Source organism: Tamandua tetradactyla, chromosome 17, assembly GCF_023851605.1.
Source record: "Tamandua tetradactyla isolate mTamTet1 chromosome 17, mTamTet1.pri, whole genome shotgun sequence".
NCBI classification, from domain to species: Eukaryota; Metazoa; Chordata; class Mammalia; order Pilosa; family Myrmecophagidae; genus Tamandua; species Tamandua tetradactyla.
In genome coordinates, this window is record NC_135343.1 from 47,396,472 (window position 1) to 47,418,783 (window position 22,312).

Consider the following 22,312-nt stretch of genomic DNA (forward strand, 5'->3'; position numbering starts at 1 on the left):
CCATATAATGGAATATTATTCAACTATAAAAAGAAATGTGTGATACATGGTACAACATGGACGAATTTTGAAGACATTATGTCAACTGAAATACGCCAGACACCAGAGGACAAAAATTAAATTTCTCTTATTTGACATACTTAGAAGAAGCACATTCTGAGACAGAATAGTGATTACCAGGGTGAGGTAAGAGGGAAAGGGAGAGTTATTGCTTAAAAGCTATGAGTTTCTGTTTAGAATGATGAAAATATTCTGGAAATATTGGTGTTAACACAATATTGCCAATGTACTTAATGTCACAGAATTGTGCTCTTAAAAACGGTTACAATGTTTTTTATGTTATGTGTATTTTACAATAAAAAGCAAAAAACAACCTGGGTATTGAAACATACAATCAATGTGGTCTCCACCATACAAAACGAAAAGATACACGCAGGAAAAAAAAAAACACACGAAGGAAACACACCAAAAGATGGCCATGTTGGGTACTGGAATTATAGGTGGCATTTACTCTCCTCTATATAGAAGAAACCATTTATGTTCCGAATTTTCTACAGTGAACATATAAAATATAATGAGTACATGGAATCAGAGGGTTAAAAACGTTCTGTGGTTTTTGTTTTTACACCAGGGGGAAAAAGAACCCTTCGGAAATCGCAAAATAGTCTGACCTTATTTACCGTAATTCAGTAATTTAGACCAGAAACAGAATCATCGTTGGCCACCTCGTTGTCAATAAGTCCCATATCTACTCCATAAAGTTCTGCCAATTTTAGCTCTTATGTATCAATTTTAATCCGTCCACTGTCACCCACTCTTGGTTTCCTTCTCTCATCTGCAAGCAGTACCTTCCCAAGAATGGTCTCTTCTTATAATCCAACCTGCGTCCGGCAGTCAAAGTACGCTTTCAAAGCGAATTCAAATCTTGTCGTTCTGCTACTCCCGTGTCAAATTCCCAAGTTTACGTCACGGTGCTCCACACTCTATAACATAGACCCGACCCGCCACTTTGCTTCCAAGCAAACCTCTCCCCTGGCCACGACCCTGACGCTACAGCCGCACGGGCCTTCTCAGCTTCAAGCCACCACGCTTTCTCCGGACTCTCGGTCTTCCCTCGCCTCTTGCTAGACTCACTCCTCCCTGCCTTCAAACTCGCTTTGAGTCCTTTCCCCATAGTGCCCAGAGTCCGGAACTGGGTTCTTAATTACACGAGCCCCTTCTTAGCCCACACCCCAACTTTAAAGAATTTCGCACTTTGTTTTATTTCTTCTCCCTAGAACGTAAGCTAATGAAAGGTAGGAGCGCTTTCGGGTGCGCTTCGGGGGCCTGGCGGCGGCAGGTACCCCAACACTGGATGAGGGAGCCAACAAGCGGCCTCCTCTGAAAAACAGAGCTGCTCCAAGTTGTATCGGGCTCCCCTGCTCCCGCACCCTCAGACCTACCCTCCCGCCTGCGCCGACGCAGGGAGGACTCACGGTAGGGTCTTCGGTGCGTCTGGAAAGATCGCCTCCTCCGAAACAAATCCTTAACTTCCGGAAGTCCGGCCGCGGCGGCGCCCAATCCCCGCCCTCCGCCAATCTGTCTCCGGGTAAGCCTGTTTACGGCGAGGCTCTGTTTTAGGATCCAGGCAGAAGGGGGTTCCTGGCCCCTGACCCGCCAGCGCCTCGGCTAATCCTTCCTCCCCAGAGTGTCTCGTTGGCGGTCTCAAGGGAGAACCGGGGCTCGTCCATGTCTTTCGGTAAGGAAGGCAGAAAGGATCCGTAAGCCCAGAAGCAGAGGTCTGGGTTGGAGTCCCGATTTTGACTCCAACCTTCCTTGGGCTTTGAATGTAATGTACTCAGTTTGATCCAGTGTAAAGGAAAGTATTGACCAAGGTGAGCTCTCCATTCGTTTCCACTGCTGAAAATTCCACCGTTCTTTTTCTGGGCAGGCGGGACTCGTTTTGCTTCTGGCTGTGGGAGCGGAGGATTCCCTGGTGAGGACCTCTCGGGATGCTTCGCCTAGTAAACTTATGACAGTACATTGAAGAAATCAAGCTCTCCCGTCGTCTTGCAGGCTCAGAAATCTCATTTGCCATCCCTGAAAATATCAGCCCCTTTAGAGGAGGTAGGTAACCCCGGTGTAGGCTGTAGAGAATTATTTTCAGTGTCGTTTCGTGGTGGAAAATCTGAACCCTTGAAGAGTGGATGTAAGCTTTACTAACAACCAAAAGCCATGTAAGGCCAGACTTAGTTGTGAAATGTATGATAAGTCGGGAGGTTACCCTGGAGGTTATTCTTATGCATTATATAGATATCCCTTTTTAGTTTATGGTGTATTGGAGTTGCAGGAGGTAAGTACCTGAAACTGTAGAGCTGTGTTCCAGTAGTCTTGATTCTTGAAGAGGATTGTAAAACGCATAACTTTTACGATGTGACTGTGCGATTATGAAAGCCTTGTGCCTGATGCTTTTGTCCGGGTATGAACAGATGAGTAAAAAAATATTATTAAAAATAAATAAATAATGGGGGGGTAAGGGGTAAAATAAATTGGGTAGATGGAATTAGTAGTGGTCAGTGAGAGGGAGGGGTAAGGGGGATGGGATGTATGGGTTTTTTCTTTTTATTTCTTTTTCTGGAGTGATGCAAATGTCTAAAAAATGATCATGGTGATGAATACACAACTGTATGAAGATATTGTGAGCCACTGATTTTATGCCATGTATGAACTGTATGTGTGTGAAGATGTCAATAAAAATATTTTAAATAAATAAATACACACCAAAAATAATCTGATAAAAGATTAGGTGTGGAGTTAGATAAAAGAAAAAATTCCTTTTCTAGTATGGCTTCCAAAGGAATTCCAAACCAATCCTCAGTAAGGCCTTCAAGGGCTTTGGCTCTATGGCCTCCATCCTCTTCTCTCACCTCATCTCCTCTTCCCAAACCTAGTGCCAAATTACGTTACAAGTTTATCTCCAAACACCACTGATGGTTCCTGGTCTTTGTCTTTCATTTCTGACTTACTGATCAGGGCCTGTAAAGATCCTACCTATCCTTTAAGGAACAATTCACCAAATAAAATGTCACCTCAGGGAGTTATCCTGGATTCTACCTCTAAATGTCTTTTTAATGGCATTTCCCCCCTTTTTGTTTTATTTATGTCTTTAATGTCTCCTCTGCCAAGTGATGATTCTTCCTCGTCTGTTTATCTTCTTGGGTGTGTACACATTTAGGCCTTACCCACAAGGGGGCATTACATACTTAATGAATGAAGGTGGACATATATACCAGTGTTTCACCTTCAGCTTTTATTCTGCATGCTCTGCTGGCTTGAACTCATTCCTCTAGCCCTTCAATTATCAGCCATAAGCTGATGGTTCCTACTGAGCCCCAGGCATGCATTCCCAGCTGTTCATAGGACATCACCAAGATGTCCTCTAGGCATCTCTACATATCTCAAAATGAATGTATTTCCCCCTACCCAAATCTTTCTCTCCCTTTACCCCATCTCAGGTTATGGCATCACACATGAAACTATCCAGATATGCAACTACAAACCTCACTTACAGCTTTTGCTATCCCACTCTTACCTCCCAAATCCACTTCACCACCAAATTCTGAAGTGTCTTGAATTTGGCCCCATCATTCCATGTGTTTATTGATGAGTGGATTTTCCCGCCTCCACTTTAGGCCTTCATCACTTCTTACCTAGGTTATTACCCTGTTATGTTGTGGTAAACATGATAGCCAATCTGCATGATTTCTAATCCTGGCTCCACCACTTACTACCTGACCCTGGGAAAATTACTTAAACCTTTCTGTGTCTTGACTATAAAATAGGGAAAAAATCCCTTAGAAGTTTTTGTGTGTGTGATTTTTATTGAAAGTAAAAAAATAAGTACAGGGATCAAAATGTACACCTCAATAAATTTTTACAAAGTATATACACCTCTGCAATCAGCATCCAAATCAAGAAAAAGAAGATTGCAAAAATTCCAGACGCTCCCTTGTCCCATTCCAGCTCCTAACCTCATTGAGTTTTGGAGGATTAAATGAGTTAATGTAAATAAAACACTTAGAACTCTGCCTGGTACATAGTAAGCACTCAGCAAGCATTAGCTATTATTGTTATTTCATCAGCCTCTCTTTGTTGTGTCTGCCTTCAGTTTATTCTCCATACTGCACATATTTAATTTTTTTGCTCTTTGATTTCCGAGATTGAAGACTACCAGAGAAGACAGTCTCTGCTATCTTTGGGGATGTTGCAATCTAAGTAGATTCAAAATGATACACAATAATATATCCTCTGTGAGTTCTTGTAGTAGTCAGGGTTCTCTAGGGAAGCAGAACCAAGAGGAGAAATCTATAAATATGAGATTTTATAAAAGTGTCTCAGGCAACTGTGGGACTGCATGAGTCCAAGTTCTGTAGGGCAAGCCTCGAGCTGGCAAGTCCAATGAAGATCTTCAATGAATTCCCCACGGGAGGCTGGCTGGCTGAAGTGGAAAGTGAGATTCTCTGTTCTGACTTCTCCTTTAAAGCCTTCAACTGATTAAATTAAATGTCCTTCTGGAAGACACACCTTAGCCACCTGTTGCTATCAGCCATAGATGCAATCAACATGCTGATGAATTAAGTCCATGAAATGTCCTCACAGCAACAGATAGGCCAGTCCTTGCTTGACCAGAAAACTAGGCACCATCACCTGGCCAAGTTGACACATGAACCTAACCATCAGAGTGTTTATGACATATTTTGCATGTATAACTTCTTGCAAGTAGTGGGGACAACCAAAGCAATAGACCGAGCCCTCAATCTTGGGGTTTATTCCTATGAAACTTATCCCCACAAAGGATAGGCTAAGCCTACTTAAAATTGGGCCTAAGAGTCATCCCCAGAGAACCTCTTTTGTTGCTCAAGTGCGGCCTCTCTCTCTCAGCCAACATGGCAAGTGAACTCACTGCCCTCCCCCTCTCTACATGGGACATAACTACCAGGGGTGTAAACCTCCCTGGCAACGTGGGACAGAAATCCTAGAATGAGCTGGGACTCAGCATCAAGGGATTGAGAAAAATTTCTCAACTGAAAGGGTGAAGAGAAAAATGAGACAACATAAATTGTCAGTGGCTGAGAGGTTTCTTTTTTTTTTTTTTTTTACATGGGCAGGCATCGGGAATCGAACCTGGGTCTCTGGCATGTCAGGTGAGAACTCTGCCACTGAGCCACCATTGCCCACCCTGCCTGAGAGATTTCAAACAGAGTTGAGAGGTTATCTTGGAGGTTATTCTTATGCATTATATAGATATCCCTTTTCAGGTTATGGTGTATTTGAGGGGCTAAAGGGAAGTACCTGAAACTGTAGAGCTGTTCTCCAGTAGCCTTGTTTCTTGAAGATGATTGTATAAAGATAGAACATTTACACTGTGACTGTGTGATTGTGAGAACCTGTGTCTGATGTTCCCTTTATCTAGGATATGGACAGATGAGTAAAAAATATGAATAAAAAATAAACAAATAATGGGGGAACAGAGGTTAAAATATATTGGGTAGATGGAAATACTAGTGGTCAATGAGAGGGAGGGGTAAGGGGTATGGTATGTATGAGTTTTTTCTTTATTCTTCCTATTTCTTTTTCTGGAGTGCTGCAAATGTTCTCAAAAATGATCACGGTGATGAATATACTACTATGTGATAATATTGTGAGCCACTGATTATACATCATGTATGGAATTTTGCATGTTAAGAATGTTCGTGAGGGGCCAAGATGGCGGCTTAGCAATGTGCGTGTTTTAGTTCGTCCTCCAGAACAACTACTAAATAACCAGAAACAGTACAGAACAGCTCCTGGAGCCACGTCAGTGACCGGACACACAGCGTACCCCAGTCTGGACCAGCTGGACGGGCTGCAAGCCTCCCCAAAACCGTGAGTTCCCCAAGCCGCAGCAGCCAGTGCCCGGCACTCTTCCCCCACAGGCGGCTTACCAGAGGGAAAGGAAAGAGACTCTAAACCTGGTCAAGGCGGAGGTCACTCATTGGGCTCACTGAAAAAGAGGAAAGGGGAGGAAATGGAGGTTTTAGTGGCTGTGTTTCTATGGAGCCTTGGCAGCCTCTGGATTCAGCAGCGGGACTTCTCATGCCCCAGGCATAGGCAGAAACGGGCTGCTTTCAGGGCTGTCTCCCACCTGTGTCTTCCCCAGGGGAGGGGTGAAGCCCAACTCAGGTGGAATCCCTCCCTCAAGGAATTCAGACACCAGGGCTTGGCAATTTGAAGCCATTAAAACCAGCCTACAACCTCGCCTCCATTTCCACCACGCCCCCAGCAGGGAGAGTCTTCCAAAGTTAAAGGTGCCGCAACATCTTTTGCTGGTGTGACCCACAGGCAAACGCGCCACATACTGGGCAGGATAAGAAAAACAGAGCCCAGAGACTTCACAGGAAAGTCTTTTAACCTGCTGTGTCTCACCCTCAGGGAAAACTGATGCAGGTGACTCCTTCTCCCTGATAGGAGGCCAGTTTAGTGCGGGAAAACCTGGCTGGAGTCTATAATACCTACATAGACTCTCCTAAGGGTGGGGAGGGAAAAGGCAACATAAAAGCAGGGCAAGAAACAAGAAAACAAGAACTGAAAAAGTATCCTCTGTTAAACAAAACCTCAGGTAGAGGTCCGGAAAAAGCTGAACTGAAGGTCAAAGAACAGATAGACAACAAATTTATCTAGCAAGAAAATCCTACGTAAGAGAAGTGAAAGCAATCTCCAGAATAAACTAATTTAGGTAATTAAATGTCTAGACACCAGCAAAAAATGAAAAATCACACCAGGAAACTTGAAGATATGGCCCAGTCAAAGGAACAAACCAGTAGTTCAAATGAGATACAAGAGCTGAAACAACTAATTCAGAATACACGAACACATAGAAAACCTCATCAAAAACCAAATCAGTGAATTGAGGGACGATATGAAGAAGGCAAGGAATGAACAAAAAGAAGAAATGGAAAGTCTGAAAAAACAAATCACGGAACTTATGGGGATGAAAGGTACAGTAGAAGAGATGAAAAAAACAATGGAAACCTACAATGGTAGATTTCAAGAGACAGATTTTAGGATTAGTGAACTGGAGGATGGAACATCGGAAATCTGACAAGAAACAGAAACTATAGGGAAAAAAATGGAAAAATATGAGCAGGGACTCGGAATTGAATGATAATATGAAGCGCACAAATATACGTGTTGTGGGTGTCCCGAAAGGAGAAGAGAAGGGAAAAGGAAGAGAAAAACTAATGGAAGAAATTATCACCGAAAATTTCCCAACTCTTATGAAAGACCTAAAATTACAGATCCAAGAAGTGCAGCATACCCCAAAGAGAATAGATCCAAACAAACGTTCTCTAAGACACTTACTAGTCAGAATGTCAGAGGTCAAAGAGAAAGAGAGGATCTTGAAAGCAGCAAGAGAAAAGCAATCCATCACATACAAGGGAAACCCAATAAGACTATGTGTAGATTTCTCAGCAGAAACCATGGAGGCAAGAAGACAGTGGGATGATATATTTAAATTACTAAAAGAGAAAAACTGCCAACGAAGAATTCTATACACAGCAAAATTGTCCTTCAAAAATGAGGGAAAAATTAAAACACTTTCAGACAAAAAATCACTGAGAGAATTTGTGACCAAGAGACCAGCTCTGCAAGAAATACTAAAGGGAGCACTAGAGTCAGATACGAAAAGACAGAAGAGAGAGGTGTGGAGAAGAGTATAGAAGGAAGGAAAATTAGATATGACATACAAAATACAAAAGGCAAAATGGTAGAGGAAAGTACTACGCAAACAGTAATAACACTAAATGTTAATGGACTGAACTCCCCAATCAAAAGACATAGACTGGCAGAACGGATTAAAAAAACGGATCCTTCTATATGCTGTCTACAGGAAACACATCTTAGACCCAAAGATAAACATAGGTTGAGAGTGAAAGGTTGGGAAAAGATATTTCATGCAAATAACAACCAGAAAAGAGCAGGAGTAGCTATACTAATATCCAATAAATTCGACTTCAAATGTAAAACAGTTAAAAGAGACAAAGAAGGATACTATGTACTAATAAAGGAACAATTCAACATGAAGACATAACGATCATAAACATTTATGCACCGAACCAGAATTTCCCAAAATACATGAGGCAAACACTGCAAACACTGAAAAGGGAAATAGACACATCTACCATAATAGTTGGAGACTTCAATTCCCCACTCTCATCAATGGACAGAACATCTAGACAGAGAATCAATAAAGAAACAGAGAATTTGAATATTACAATAAATGAGCTAGACTTAACAGACATTTATAGGACATTACACCCCACAACAGGGTGTAATGCTCTTCTCAAGTGCTCATGGATCATTCTCAAAGATAGACCATATGCTGGGTCACAAAGCAAGTCTCAACAAATTTAAAAAGATTGAAATCATACACAACACTTTCTCAGATCATAAGGGAATGAAGTTGGAAATCAATAATAGGCAAAGCGTCAGAAAATTTACAAATACGTGGAGGCTCAACAACACACTCTTAAACAACCAGTGGGTCAAGGAAGAAATTACAAGAGAAATAAGTAAATATCTCGAGGCAAATTAAAATGAAAACACAACATATCAAAACTTATGGGATGCAGCATAGGCAGTGCTAAGAGGGAAATTTATTGCCCTAAATGCCTATATCAAAAAAGAAGAAAGGGGCTCTCCTCTCCCTCTTTCTCCACCGGCCCGGCGGCGCTCCCGCCCCGCCAGCCAGCACGCCCTCCTCTCCCTCTTTCTCTGCCGGCCCGGCGGCGCTCCCGCCCCGCCAGCCAGCCCGCCCTCCTCTCCCTCTTCCCCCTTCTGCTCTGGCAGTGCTCCATCCGCCATCTTATCCTTCCCTTTCTCCTCCTGCTCCGGCGGCTCTCCAACCACCACCGTGCCCTCTTCTGCCTTCACTGGCACCTCCGCCACCGGCCTCGACAGCCTTACCACCCTCACCTTTCCTCCTCCAGAACAGCTACTGGGGGAGTGGAGACGATACAGAGCAGCTCCCGGAGCCACGACGGAGATCAAAGGGACGGCGTGCCCCATCCTGGAACGGCTGACTGTCTGGGAGAACCAGTTCCGGTAAGATCACCGAGGGGCGCGGGCTTTCCCGGGCGGGACGGTAAGTGGCCGGAGTCCCTCCCTTCCTCCTTCCCAGCCCAGCTGGCAGAATTGGGCAGGCGGTCCCCTCGGACTGTGGTGGCTGGCGCCCCCACCACGCGAGGCCCCCCGGACCAACTGAGAGAGTTGGGTCGGAAATCCCGAGACCGCGGAGAACGGTGACCGTGGGGTCCCTTCCAAACACGTGACTCCCCGGTCCAGCTGGGAACAGTGCACTCTCCTGGGCGGCAGCAGCTGGCGCCCTCCCGCCATGCTTGGCGCCCCGGGCCGACTAGGAAATTCGGTCGGGTGCTCTCCCGGGCTGCGGCGGGTGGTGACCCTCCCCACGTTCGGACCCCCGGGCCGGCTGGCACTCTTCCAAGCCGCTTCGGCTGCCGAACCTTCCCCACGGCGAGAGTTTTCCAAAGTTAAAGGACCCACAGCAACTTTTACTGGTGGAACCCGCAGACAAACATGTGCCATGAGCGCCACCTACTGGGCAGGATAAGAAAAACAGAACCCAGAGATTCCACAGAAAAATCTTTCAACCTGTGGAGTCCAACACCCAGGGAAATCTGACTAAATGCCCAGACGCCAGCAGAAGATAACGGATCACGCTCAGAAAATTGAAAATATGGCCCAGTCAAAGGAGCAAACCAATAGTTCAAATGAGATACAGGACCTGAAACAACTAATGCTGAATATACGAACAGAAATGGAAAACATCTTAAAAACGAAATCGATAAATTGAGGGAGGACATGAAGAAGAAATGGGCTGAACAAAAAGAAGAAATAGAAAAACTGAAAAAACAAATCACAGAGCTTATGGAAGTGAAGGATAAAGTAGAAGAGATGGAAAAAACAATGGATACCTACAATGATAGATTTAAAGAGACAGAAGATAGAATTAGTGATTTGGAGGATGGAACATCTAAATACCAAAATGAAACAGAAACTATCCGGAAAAGAATGGAAAAATTTGAACAGGGTATCAGGGAACTGAAGGACAATATGAAGCGCACAAATATACGTGTTCTGGGTGTCCCAGAAGGAGATGAGAAGGGAAAAGGAGGAGAAGAACTAATGGAAGAAATTATCACTGAAAATTTCCCAACTCTTATGAAAGACCTAAAATTACAGATCCAAGAAGTGCAGCGCACCCCAGAGAGATTAGACCCAAATAGGCGTTCTCCAACACACTTACTAGTTAGAATGTCAGAGGTCAAAGAGAAAGAGAGGATCTTGAAAGCAGCGAGAGAGAAGCAATCCATCACATACAAGGGAAACCCAATAAGACTATGTGTAGATTTCTCAGCAGAAACCATGGAAGCTAGAAGACAGTGGGATGATATATTTAAGTTACTAAAAGAGAAAACTGCCAACCAAGACTTCTATATCCAGCAAAATTGTCCTTCAAAAATGAGGGAGAAATTAAAACATTCTCAGAGAAAAAGTCACTGAGAGAATTTGTGACCAAGAGACCAGCTCTGCAAGAAATACTAAAGGGAGCACTAGAGTCAGATATGAAAAGACAGAAGAGAGAGGTATGGAGAAGAGTGTAGAAAGAAGGAAAATCAGATATATATATAATACAAAAGCCAAAATGGTAGAGGAAAATATTGTCCAAACAGTAATAACACTAAAAGTTAATGGACTGAATTTCCCAATCAAAAGACATAGAATGGCAGAATGGGTTACAACCCAGCAATACCACTGCTAGGTATCTACTCAAAGGACTTAAGGGCAAAGACACAGACGGACATTTGCACACCAGTGTTTATAGCAGCATTATCTACAATTGCAAAGAGATGGAAACAGCCAAAATGTCCATCAACAGACGAGTGGCTAAACAAACTGTGGCGTATACCTACGATGGAATATTATGCAGCTTTAAGACAGACTAAACTTATGAAGCATATAATAACATGGATGGACCTAGAGAACATTATACTGACTGAGTCTAGCCAAAAACTAAAGGACAAATACTGTATGGTCCCACTGATGTGAACCGACATTCGAGAATCAGCTTGGAATATATCATTGGTAATAGAGACCAGCAGGAGTTAGAAACAGGGTAAGATAATGGGTAATTGGAGCTGAAGGGATACAGACTGTGCAACAGGACTAGAAACAAAAACTCAAAAATGGACAGCACAATAATACCTAAGTGTAATGTAACTATGTTGGAACACTGAATGAAGCCGCACCTGAACTATAGTTTTTTGTTTGTTTGTTTGTTTGTATCTTTTGTTTTTGTTTTTTTCTTTTTCCTTTTTTTATATATATATATTTTTATTAGTATTATTATTTTAATTCTCTTCTCTATATTAGCATTCTATATCTTTTTCTGCTGTTTTGCTAGTTCTTTTCCTAAATCGATGCAAATGTACTAAGAAATGATGATCATACATCTATGTGATGATACTAAGAATTACTGAGTGCATGTGTAGAATGGAATGATTTCTAAATGTTGTGTTAATTTCTTTTCTTTTTTTTGATTAATAAAAAAAAAATGTCAATTCTACCTAAATTGATTTACAGATTCAATGCAATACCAATCAAAATCCCAACAACTTACTTTCAGAAATATACAACCCAATAAGCAAATTTATTTCGAAGGGCAGGCAGCCCCAAATTGCTAAAAGTATCTTGAGGAAAAAAAACGAAGCTGGAGGTCTCATGCTGCTGGACGTTAAGGCATATTATGAAGCCACAGTGGTCAAAACAGCATGGTACTGGCATAAAGATAGATATATTGACCAATGGAATCAAATAGAGTGTTCAGATATAGACCCTCTCATCTGTGGACATTTGATCTTTGATAAGGCAGTCAAGCCAACTCACCTGGGGCAGAACAGTCTCTTCAATAAATGGTGCCTAGAGAACTGGATATCCATATGCAAAAGAATGAAAGAGGACCTGTATCTCCCAGCTTATACAAAAGTTAACTCAAAATGGATTAAAGTTCTAAACATCAGGTCTGTGACCATAAAATGGTTAGCGGAAAATGTAGGAAAATAGCTTATAAATCTTATAATTGGAGGTGGTTTTATAGACCTTACACCTAAAGCAAGAGCACTGAAGAAAGAAAGAAAGAAATGGGAACTTCTCAAAATGAAATACTTTTGTGCATCAAAGAACTTCATCAAGAAAGTAAAAAGACAGCCTACACAATGGGAGACAATATTTGGAAACGACATATCAAATAAAGGTCTAGTATCCAGAATTTATAAAGAGATTGTTCAACTCAACAACAAAAAGACAGCCAATCCAATTACAAAATGGGAAAAAGACTTGAACAGACACTTCTCAGAAAAGGAAATAGAAATGGCCCAAAGGCACATGAACAGATGCTCAATGTCCCTGGCCATTAGAGAAATGCAAATTAAAACCACAATGAGATATCATCTCACACCGACCAGAATGGCCATTATCAACAAAACAGAAAATGACAAGTGCTGGAGAGGATGCGGAGAAAGAGGCACACTTATTCACTGTTGGTGGGAATGTCAAATGGTGCAACCACTGTGGAAGGCAGTTTGGCGGTTCCTCAAAAAGCTGAATATAGAATTGCCATACGACCCAGCAATACCATTGCTGGGTATCTACTCAAAGGACTTAAGGGCAAAGACACAAACGGACATTTGCACACCAATGTTTATAGCAGCGTTATTTACAATTGCAAAGAGATGGAAACAGCCAAAATGTCCATCAACAGAAGAATGGCTAAACAAACTGTGGTATATACATACGATGGAATATTATGCAGCTTTAAGACAGGATAAACTTATGAAGCATGTAATAACATGGATGGACCTAGAGAACATTATGCTGAGTGAGTCTAGCCAAAAACTAAAGGACAAATACTGTATGGTCCCACTGATGTGAACAGACATTCGAGAATAAACTTGGAATATGTCATTGGTAACAGAGTCCAGCAGGAGGTAGAAACAGGGTTAGATAATGGGTAATTGGAGCCGAAGAGATACAGACTGTGCAACAGGACTAGATACAAAAACTCAAAAATGGACAGCACAATAATACCTAATTGTAAATTAATCATGTTAAAACACTGAATGAAGCTGCATATGAGCTATAGGGTTTTTTTTGTTTTTGTTTGTTTGTTTGTTTGTTTGTTTGTTTTTACTATTATTATTACTTTTATTTCTTTTCTCTATATTAACATTCTATATCTTTGTCTGGTGTGTCGCTAGTTCTTCTAAACCGATGCAAATGTACTAAGAAACGATGATCATGCATCTATGTGATGATGTTAAGAATTACTGATTGCATATGTAGAATGGTATGATTTCTAAATGTTGGGTTAATTTCTTTTTTTTTCCCCATTAATTAATAAAAAAAATTAAATAAAAAAATAAAATAAATAAAATTTTAAAAAAGCTGAATATAGAATTGTCATATGATCCAGCAATACCATTGCTTGGTATCTACTCAGAGGACATAAGGGCAAAGACACAAACAGACATTTGCACACCAATGTTTATAGCAGCATTATTTACAATTGCAAGGAGATGGAAACAGCCAAAATGTCCATCAACAGACGAGTGGCTAAACAAATATGGTATATACATACAATGGAATATTATGCAGCTTTAAGGCAGAATAAACTTATGAAGTATGTAACAACATGGATGGACCTCAAGAACATTATGCTGAGTGTGACTAGCCAAAAACTAAAGGACAAATACTATATGGTCTCATTGATATGAACTGACATTAGTGAATAAACTTGGAATATTTTGTTCATAACAGAGACCATAAGGAGATAGAAATAGGGTAAGATATTGGGTAATTGGAGCTGAAGGGATACAGACTGTGCAACAGGACTGGATACAAAAACTCAGAAGTGGACAGCACAATACTACCTAACTGTAATGTAATTATGTTAAAACAATGAAGCTGCATGTGAGAATGATAGAGGGAGGAGGGCTGGGGACAGAAAGAAAGATGTTAAAGATTGAGATGGTATAATATAGGAATACCTTGAGTGTATCATAATAGTGAAATGTACAAGGTACAATTTAAAAAATGTTTTTGCATGAAGAAGAACAAAGGAATGTCATTATTGGAGTGTACTGTAAATAGATGGTAATTAACATTTTAAAATGTCACCTTATGTGTGAGAATAAAGCAAAATATGTTTATTTGTTACAAAATTTACATTTTGACTAGTGCATTTCCTAATATAACTTATGTAGATAGTTTGATTGAATGCCATAAGTACTTGGAATCTCAGGTAGGACATGAGATTTTGCTGGTTTGTCCAGAGTGATGCCCCGATGAATCCCAGAGTGATTCGATCAGTGAGTGGAAAAGTATCTGCAAAGCCCCCTTCGGGGAGTGTGGAGAATGGGGAGAAATTCAATTTCCCCAAGTTGAATTCTTGATATTCTCACAAGCAGTGTAGACAACCAAAGCTATAGGCAGAGCCCCCAGTCTTGGGGTTTGTTCATATGAAACTTAACCCCACAAAGGATAGATCAAGTCTACTTAAAATTTAAGCCTAAGAGTCACCCCCAAGAGAGCCTCATTTGTTGCTCAGATGTGGCCCCTCTCTCCAGCCAACATGATGAGCTGTCTCACCACCCTACCCCTCTCTATGTGGGCCATGACTCCCAGGGGTGTGGGCCTTCCAGCAACGTGGGACAGAAATCTTGGAATGAATGGAGACTCAGCATCAAGGGATTGAGAAAAACCCTAGAATGAGCTGAGACTTAGCATCAAGGGATTGAAAAAACCTTCTCGACCAAAAGGGGGAAGAGGGAAATGAGACAAAGTGTCAATGGCTGAGAGATTCCAAACAGAGTCGAGAAGTTATCCTGGAGGTTACTCTTATGCATCAAGTAGATATCATCTTGTTATTCAAGATGTAAAGGAGAGGCTGGAGGGAACTGCCTGAAAATGTAGAGCTGTGTTCCAGTAGCTGTGTTTCTTGAGGATGATTGAATAATGATACAGCTGTCACAATGTGACTGTGATTGTGAAAACCTTGTATCTGATGCTTCTTTATCTACCTTGTCCACAAAGGAGTAGAACATATGGAATAAAAATAAATAATAGGGGGAACAAATGCTAAAATAAATTTAGTTTGAAATGCTAGTGATAAATGAAAGCGAGGGGTAAGGGGTGTGGTAGGATAATCTTTTTTTTTTTACTTTCCTGTGTTCATTTTATTTCTTTTTCTATTGTCTTTTTCTTTTTCTGAATTAATGCAAGTGTTCTAAGAAATGATGAATATGCTACTAAGTGATGATATTGTGAATTACTGATTATGTATGTTTTATTTTGTTTCTCATTTTTTAATGAATAAATAAATTAAAAAAAAGAATGTTCGTGTTTGAATGTTGTTTTGGTTTGTCAATTAAAAATAAATAAATATCAACAAGAAAAAGACAGCCAATCCAATTACAAAATGAGAAAAAGACTTGAACAGACACTTCTCAGAAGAGAAAATACAAATGGCCAAAAGGCACATGAAGAGATGCTCAATGTCCCTGGCCATTAGAGAAATGCAAATCAAAACCACAATGAGATGTCATCTCACACCCACCAGATGGCCATTATGAACAAAACAGAAAATGACAAGTGCTGGAGAGGATGTGGGAATGTCAAATGGTGCAACCACTGTGGAAGGCAGATTGGCGGTTCCTCAAAAAGCTGAATATAGAATTGCCATATGATACAGCAATACCATTGCTAGGTATCTACCCAGAACACTTAAGGGTAAAGACACAAACGGACATTTGCACACCAATGTTTATAGCAGCATTATTTACAATTGCAAGGAGATGGAAACAGCCAAGATGTCCATCAGCAGAGGAGTGGCTAAACAAACTGTGGTATATACACACGATGGAATATTATGCAGCTCTAAGACAGAATAAACTTATGAAGTATGTAACAACGTGGATGGACCTAGAGAACATTATGCTGTGTGAGACTAGCCAAAAACTAAAGGACAAATACTGTATGGTCTCACTGATATGAACCGACATTAGTGAATAAACTTGGAATATGTCGTTGGTAATAGAGACCATCAGGAGATAGAAATAGGGTAAGATAGTGGGTAATTGGAGCTGAAGGGATACAGACTGTGCAACAGGACTGGATACAAACACTCAGAAATGGACAGCACAATACTACCTAACTGTCATGTAATTATGTTAAAACACTGAATGAAGCTGCATGTGAGAATGATAGAGGGAGGAGGGCTGGGGACATAAATGAAATCAGAAAGAAAGATAGATGTTAAAGATCAAGATGGTATAAGCTAGGAATGCCTAGAATGTATAATAATAGTGAAATGTACAATGTACAAATTTTAAAAATGTTTTTGCATGGCCTCTCTCTCCAGCCAATATGATGAGCAGTCTCACCACTCTCCCCCTCTCTGCGTGGGACATGACTCCCGGGGTTGTGGACCTTCCTGGCAACGTGGGACAGAGATCCTGGAATGAGCTGAGAATTAACATCAAGGGATTGAGAGAACCTTCTCGACCAAAAGGGGGAAGAGTAAAATGAGACAAAGTGTCAATGGCTGAGAGATTCCAAACGGAGTCGAGAGGTTATCCTGGAGGTTATTCTTACGCATTAAGTAGATATCACCTTGTTGTTTAAGTTGTAGTGGAGAGGCTGGAGGGAATTGCCTGAAAATGTAGTGCTGTGTTCCAGTAGCCATGTTTCTTGATGATGATTGAACAATGATATAACTTTCACAATGAGACTCTGTGAATGTGAAAACCTTATCTCTGATGCTCCTTTTAGCTACTGTATCAACAGAAGAGTAGAACATATGGAATAAAAATAAATAATAGGGGGAACAAATGTTAAAATAAATTCAGTTTGAAATAGTGGTAAACAAAAGCAAGAGGTAAGGGGTATGGTACGTATAGTTTTTTTCTCTATTATCATTTTATTTCTTTTTCTGCTGTCTTTTTATTTCTTTTTCTAAATTGATGCAAATGTACTAAGAAATGATGAATATGCAACTATGTGATGATATTAAGAATTACTGATTGTATATGTAGGATGGAATGATTTCTAAATGTTTTGTTTGTTAATTTTTAATTAATTAATTTTTAATTAATAAAAAAAGTAAAAAAAATAAAAATAAATAAATAAAATTAAAAAAAGAATTTGTGTTTGTATGTTGTTTTGTCAATAAAAATATTAAAAAAGAAATGCACTACCCAAAATATAAATTTTACACCAAATAAACATCTCTCCCTTTGGTCTCACACAGAAGTTGAAGTTTTAAAATATGAACGATATCATCCTTTACCCTATATTTTGATTTACCTCAGTCCTATCCAGATCAGCTTCATTCATATCTTTACTCAAAGTCAGATCCCTTTTTCAGCTTTTTGAACAGTTCCTTTATAGGGTACTGCTGACTTTCATAGATTCAGAGCTCTAACTCTGGGTCTCAGGTGTTGCATAAATACCCCAAATTTCTGGGAATGACTAGGTTATATACAAACAGTTCAGTATCTCAGATTATAGAAATAACAGTTACACCTCCTGAATATATGTGACTGCTGTAAGAGCTTAAAATCTAGGACCCTTCACAACAGGCCCCAACCTGACAACCCATGCTCTCAACTTCAGCTCACTGATATTTTATATTGTAGGTAGTCCATATGAGTGAGGCATGATTATATTTATCTTTGTTTCTGACATTTCCTTCAACATATAGTCCTTAAGGTTCACTCACCTAGTTACATGCCTCACAACTTCATTCCTTCTTGCAGCCACTCAGTAGACCCTTGTATGTATACACCATAGTTCCCTCTTCCATTCCTCAGTCATTGTACCCTTAGGCCACCTCCATCCATCATGGATTGCAAACACTGCCACTGTAGATACCAGGGTGCAGTGTTCATTCATGTTCCCACACTCAGGTCTTCTAGGTATATACTGAGCAAGGGGGTTTCAGGATCATGTAGCAACCCCACCCCTAGCCTCCCATGGAACTACCACACTGCCCTCCAAGGGGCTGTGCCTCTACTCTTAGTTTCCCTACTGACAATGAATAGGTACATCTCTTTTTTCTGCATTTTCTCTAGCATTTGTTTCTCTGTTCATTTTTAAACAACTTTAATCTCACATCAGACAATCCAACTTAAGTAAATAGGGTCTTTGCCACCATTATCTCTATGAAGACATTTCCATTTCTTCCACAAAGAATCCATTCCCCTCCCCCATGCCCCCTACCTTTTGACATTTAGCTTTGGCATAATGCCTTTGTTACAGTCAGTGAAAGCATATTACAATGTTACTGTTGACTATAGACCCTAGCTTGCATTGACTGTACTTTTTTCTATTTTCAAGACTTTGCAATGTTGACGGTGATTTGTTCTCCCTCATGAAAAAAAGATTTTTTATTTGTATATTAAATCACCATTATTGTCCACTCTAGGCATTCCTTAAGTTTACTGTCTCAATTTTTATCATCTATCTTTCCCTGGTGTCATACTTCACAGAGTAATTTTATTAAACATTCCAAAAATAACTAACATAATCCTGCTCAAATGCTTCCCAAAAATTGAGAATAAAGGAGTGCTACCTAACTCACTTTATGAAGCTAACATCACCCTAATACCCAAACCTGATAAAGACCCTATGAGAAATGAAAACTACAGGCCAATCTCCCTAATGAATATAGATACTAAAATTCTGAACAGAACACCAGCAAACTGAATCCAATAACACATTAAAAGAATTATATATCATGACCAAGATTTATGCCAAGAATGCAAGGGTGGTTCAACATAAGAAAATCAATCAATGTAATACGACACATTAACAAATTGAAAGGGAAATATCATAGGATCATATCGATTGATGCTGAAAAAGCATTTGACACAATTCAACATACTTTTCTGATAAAAACAAAAGGTAAGAATCAAAGATAACTTCCCCAGTATGATAAGGGGCATATAGGAAAAACCCGTAGCCAGCTTCATACTCCATGGTGGGAGACTGAAGGCATTCCCCCTAAAATTGGGAACCAGACAAAATGCCCTCGGTCACCACTATTATTCAACATTGTACTAGAATTTTTAGTTAGAACAATCAGGCAGGAGATATAAATAAAAAGGATCCAAATAGGCAAGGAAGAGTAAAACTTTGATTATTTGACATGATCCTATACTTGGAAACCCCTGAGAAATCTAGGCAAAGCTTCTTGAGCTAATAAATTCAGCAAGGTGGTGGGATACAAGATTAATGTACAAATGTCAGGAATGTTTTTATACACAGGTAATGACCTAATTGTGGGCAAAAATTGAAGAAAAATTCCAATTAAAAACAGCAACCAAAAGAATCAAGTATCTAGAAAGAAGCTTAGTCAGGGATGTCAAGAAATCTACATAGCATTGCTAAAAGAAATAAGAGAAGATATAAGTAGGTGGAAAGACATTCCCTGTTCATAGATAGGAAGGTTAAGTGTCATTAAGATGTCAATTCTACCCAAATTGATCTACAGATTCAACATGATACCAATTAAAATTCCAACAACCTATTTGAAGACTTGAAAAAGCTAGTTGCCAAATTCATTTGGAAGGGAAAGAGAACTCAACAAAATAAAAATACCCTAAAAATGAAGAGCAAAGTGGGAGGACTAACACCTGACTTTAAAACTTACTAAAAAGCCACAGTGGTCAAAACAGCATGGTACTGGCACAAAGACAGAAGTATTGACCTTTGGAATCAAATCAAATGTATGGAGATAGACCCCCAACTCTACGGTCAAGTAATCTTTAATAAGCTCCCAAATCCACTGAACTGGGAGAGCATAGTCTTTTCATGGGAGAACTGGATATCAACAGCCAAATGAAAGAGGCCTCCTACTCTACACCTATAAAAAATTAATTCAAAATAGGTTAAAGGGGGTACACAGGTGGTTCAGTGGTAGAATGCTCGCCTTTCATGCGGGAGACCCAGCTTTGATTCCTGGACCATGCACCCCCCCCAAAAAAAAAACCATAATAGATTAAAGACCTAAATATAAGAGCCATTAGCATAAATCTCCTAGAATAAAATATAGGGAAATGGCAGCTTAAGTAGGTCAGTAATCAGAACCTACTGACCTTGATTAGTAGGTCACAGCTTCAAGACCTACTAATAGGAGGTAGCTTCTTAAACTTCCACCCAAAGCACAAGCAACAAAAGAAAAAAAAAGATAAATTGGAACTCCTTAAAATCAAAAGCTTCTGTGTGTCAAAGGACTTTGTCAAAAAGGTGAAAACGCAGCCAACTCAAGTGGAGAAAATATTTGGAAACCACATATCACATAAAGGTTTGATATCCTGTATACATAAAGAAATTATACAGCTCAACAACAAAAGAACAAACCCAAATCGAAAATAGGCAGAGGATATGAATAAACATTTTTCCAGAGAACAAATAGAACTGGCTAAAAAGCACATGAAGAGATGCTCATCTTTATTAGCTATAAGGGAATGCAAATCAAGACTACAGTGAAACATCACCTCATGACTGCTACTAAACAAACAGAAAACTACAAGTGTTGGAGAGGATGTGGAGAAATTGGAACACTTATTTACTGCTGGTGGGAATGTACAGCCACTGTGGAAGACATTCGGCAGTTCATCAGAAAATTAAATATCAAGTTTCCATATGACCTGACCATACCAATACTTGGTATATATCCAGAAGAGCCAAAAGCAGTGATATGAACAGACATTTGCACACTGATGTTCATAGCAGCATTCTTCACAATTGCTTAAAAATGGAAACAATCCAAGTGCCCATCAGCAGATGAGTGGATAAGCAAAATGTGGTAAATACATACTGTGGGATATTATGCATCAGTAATACGAAATGAGGTCCCATGACAACATGGACGAATCTTGAGAACATAATGCTAAGTGAAACAAAAGGATAGATCCCGTATGATTTTGCTATTACAATTCTGTAAAGGTAATCTCAGAGGTTTATACTGTAGAATAAAGGAGACCTAGAGGTGCACAGTGGAAAGGTTACCCAATGAGGTTGAACCTAAATGTAAGGGAACAGATAGAAGTGATGGTGGCCAAGTAGTGGGGTTATAAGTAACATTGCCATATTGAAGGTGAATATGATTGAAAGGGGATGTAAAGTGCCATGTATCCCACTTATTACAATGCTGAGTTCTTGCATGAACTCCTTCAAGGGTTTGCTCTTGTACAGAGTCAATAATAGAGGGGTATGGGGAAAAACTAATATTGCATGCTATGGCCTATAGTTAACAGGAAGACCGCAACAGTACCACAACAATACCAGGGGTAAATAATTGGTGGGGAGGGGCAAGACATTGGGGAGGGGGGATTCTTTTTTTAGGGGAGGTTTTTATTTGATATTGGGTGAGGCTGTATTTATTGGTTCTTTGTCTCTTTGGACCAATGAAAATGGTCTAAAATTGAGAGTGCTGCTGATTGTACAACCAAGTGGACATTATCCATGATGCTAAATGGATAGAGGGGGCTGAAGGGTACAATGACTGAGAAGCCAAAAGGTAAACTGGGTATATATATATAACTGTGTATATATATGTGTGTGTATACATATGAATATGGTGTGACTACAAAAAGGAATGATGTCATGAGGCACGCAACAAACTAAATGAACCTTGGCGACAATGTGTTGTGCAAAATAAGCCAGAAACAAAAGAACAAGTATACTTTTTCAGAAAATACTTATAAGAAAATTGGAGCCTAGCTTGTAAGCTCTTATAGCAGCCATACTTAGTCCGAAGTTGTAGGTGTATTTCTAGATTCTGAGACATGGAGCTATATGTGAATAAGTTGGTACTTTCCTGGAACTTTGAGAACCTCTATAACACCTAAGATTCAGAGCTGGAATTCTGCAGCTCCGAAGGTCAGCATTGTTATATACAATAATAGTTAAAGTAACTGAAAAAGACATTGGGCTTCAATTAGAGATAAAAATGAAGCCCATCTGGTTGGGACTAAAGTAAATCAGAATACAGGGCAAAAGATGACAGTATATATACGCTAATGCTTCACCTACTGTATGAGAGCAAAGGCAGAGAGTTTTATTGTGTCTAGAATCTAAATTTTCTGTAACATACAATCTAAATCAACCTGATTGGGTAGTTCATTTGGACAACTGAAACACATTGTTCTAG

The 22,312-nt window shown here is 40.0% G+C and overlaps 1 protein-coding gene and 1 long non-coding RNA gene across 8 annotated transcripts in view; one reads left to right on the top strand and one right to left on the bottom strand.

The window, feature by feature from the left end:
* Nucleotides 1-1,587, bottom strand: part of TPRKB (TP53RK binding protein) — a 27,132-nt gene extending 25,545 nt beyond the window's left edge. For 2 of the 5 annotated variants that reach the window (XM_077134577.1, XM_077134576.1), the window contains exon 1: nucleotides 1,476-1,565. The gene's annotated coding sequence lies outside the window, so the exon portion shown is untranslated. Of the gene's footprint in view, nucleotides 1-1,442 lie in introns of all 5 variants that reach the window. The other 3 variants (XM_077134579.1, XM_077134580.1, XM_077134578.1) reach the window with 3 other exon arrangements.
* On the top strand, nucleotides 1,551-17,194 carry LOC143661011 (uncharacterized). Of its 3 annotated transcripts, XR_013164379.1 has the most exons (6): nucleotides 1,551-1,738; nucleotides 1,931-2,106; nucleotides 5,148-5,183; nucleotides 5,775-5,904; nucleotides 9,009-9,123; nucleotides 16,517-17,194. It is a non-coding gene; the product is annotated as an uncharacterized LOC143661011 (long non-coding RNA). The 3 variants fall into 3 exon arrangements; XR_013164380.1 differs by lacking the exon at nucleotides 5,148-5,183 and having other exon boundaries at nucleotides 1,552-1,738; XR_013164383.1 differs by lacking the exons at nucleotides 5,148-5,183; nucleotides 5,775-5,904 and having other exon boundaries at nucleotides 1,553-1,738.
* The last annotated feature ends 5,118 nt before the right edge of the window (nucleotides 17,195-22,312 follow it).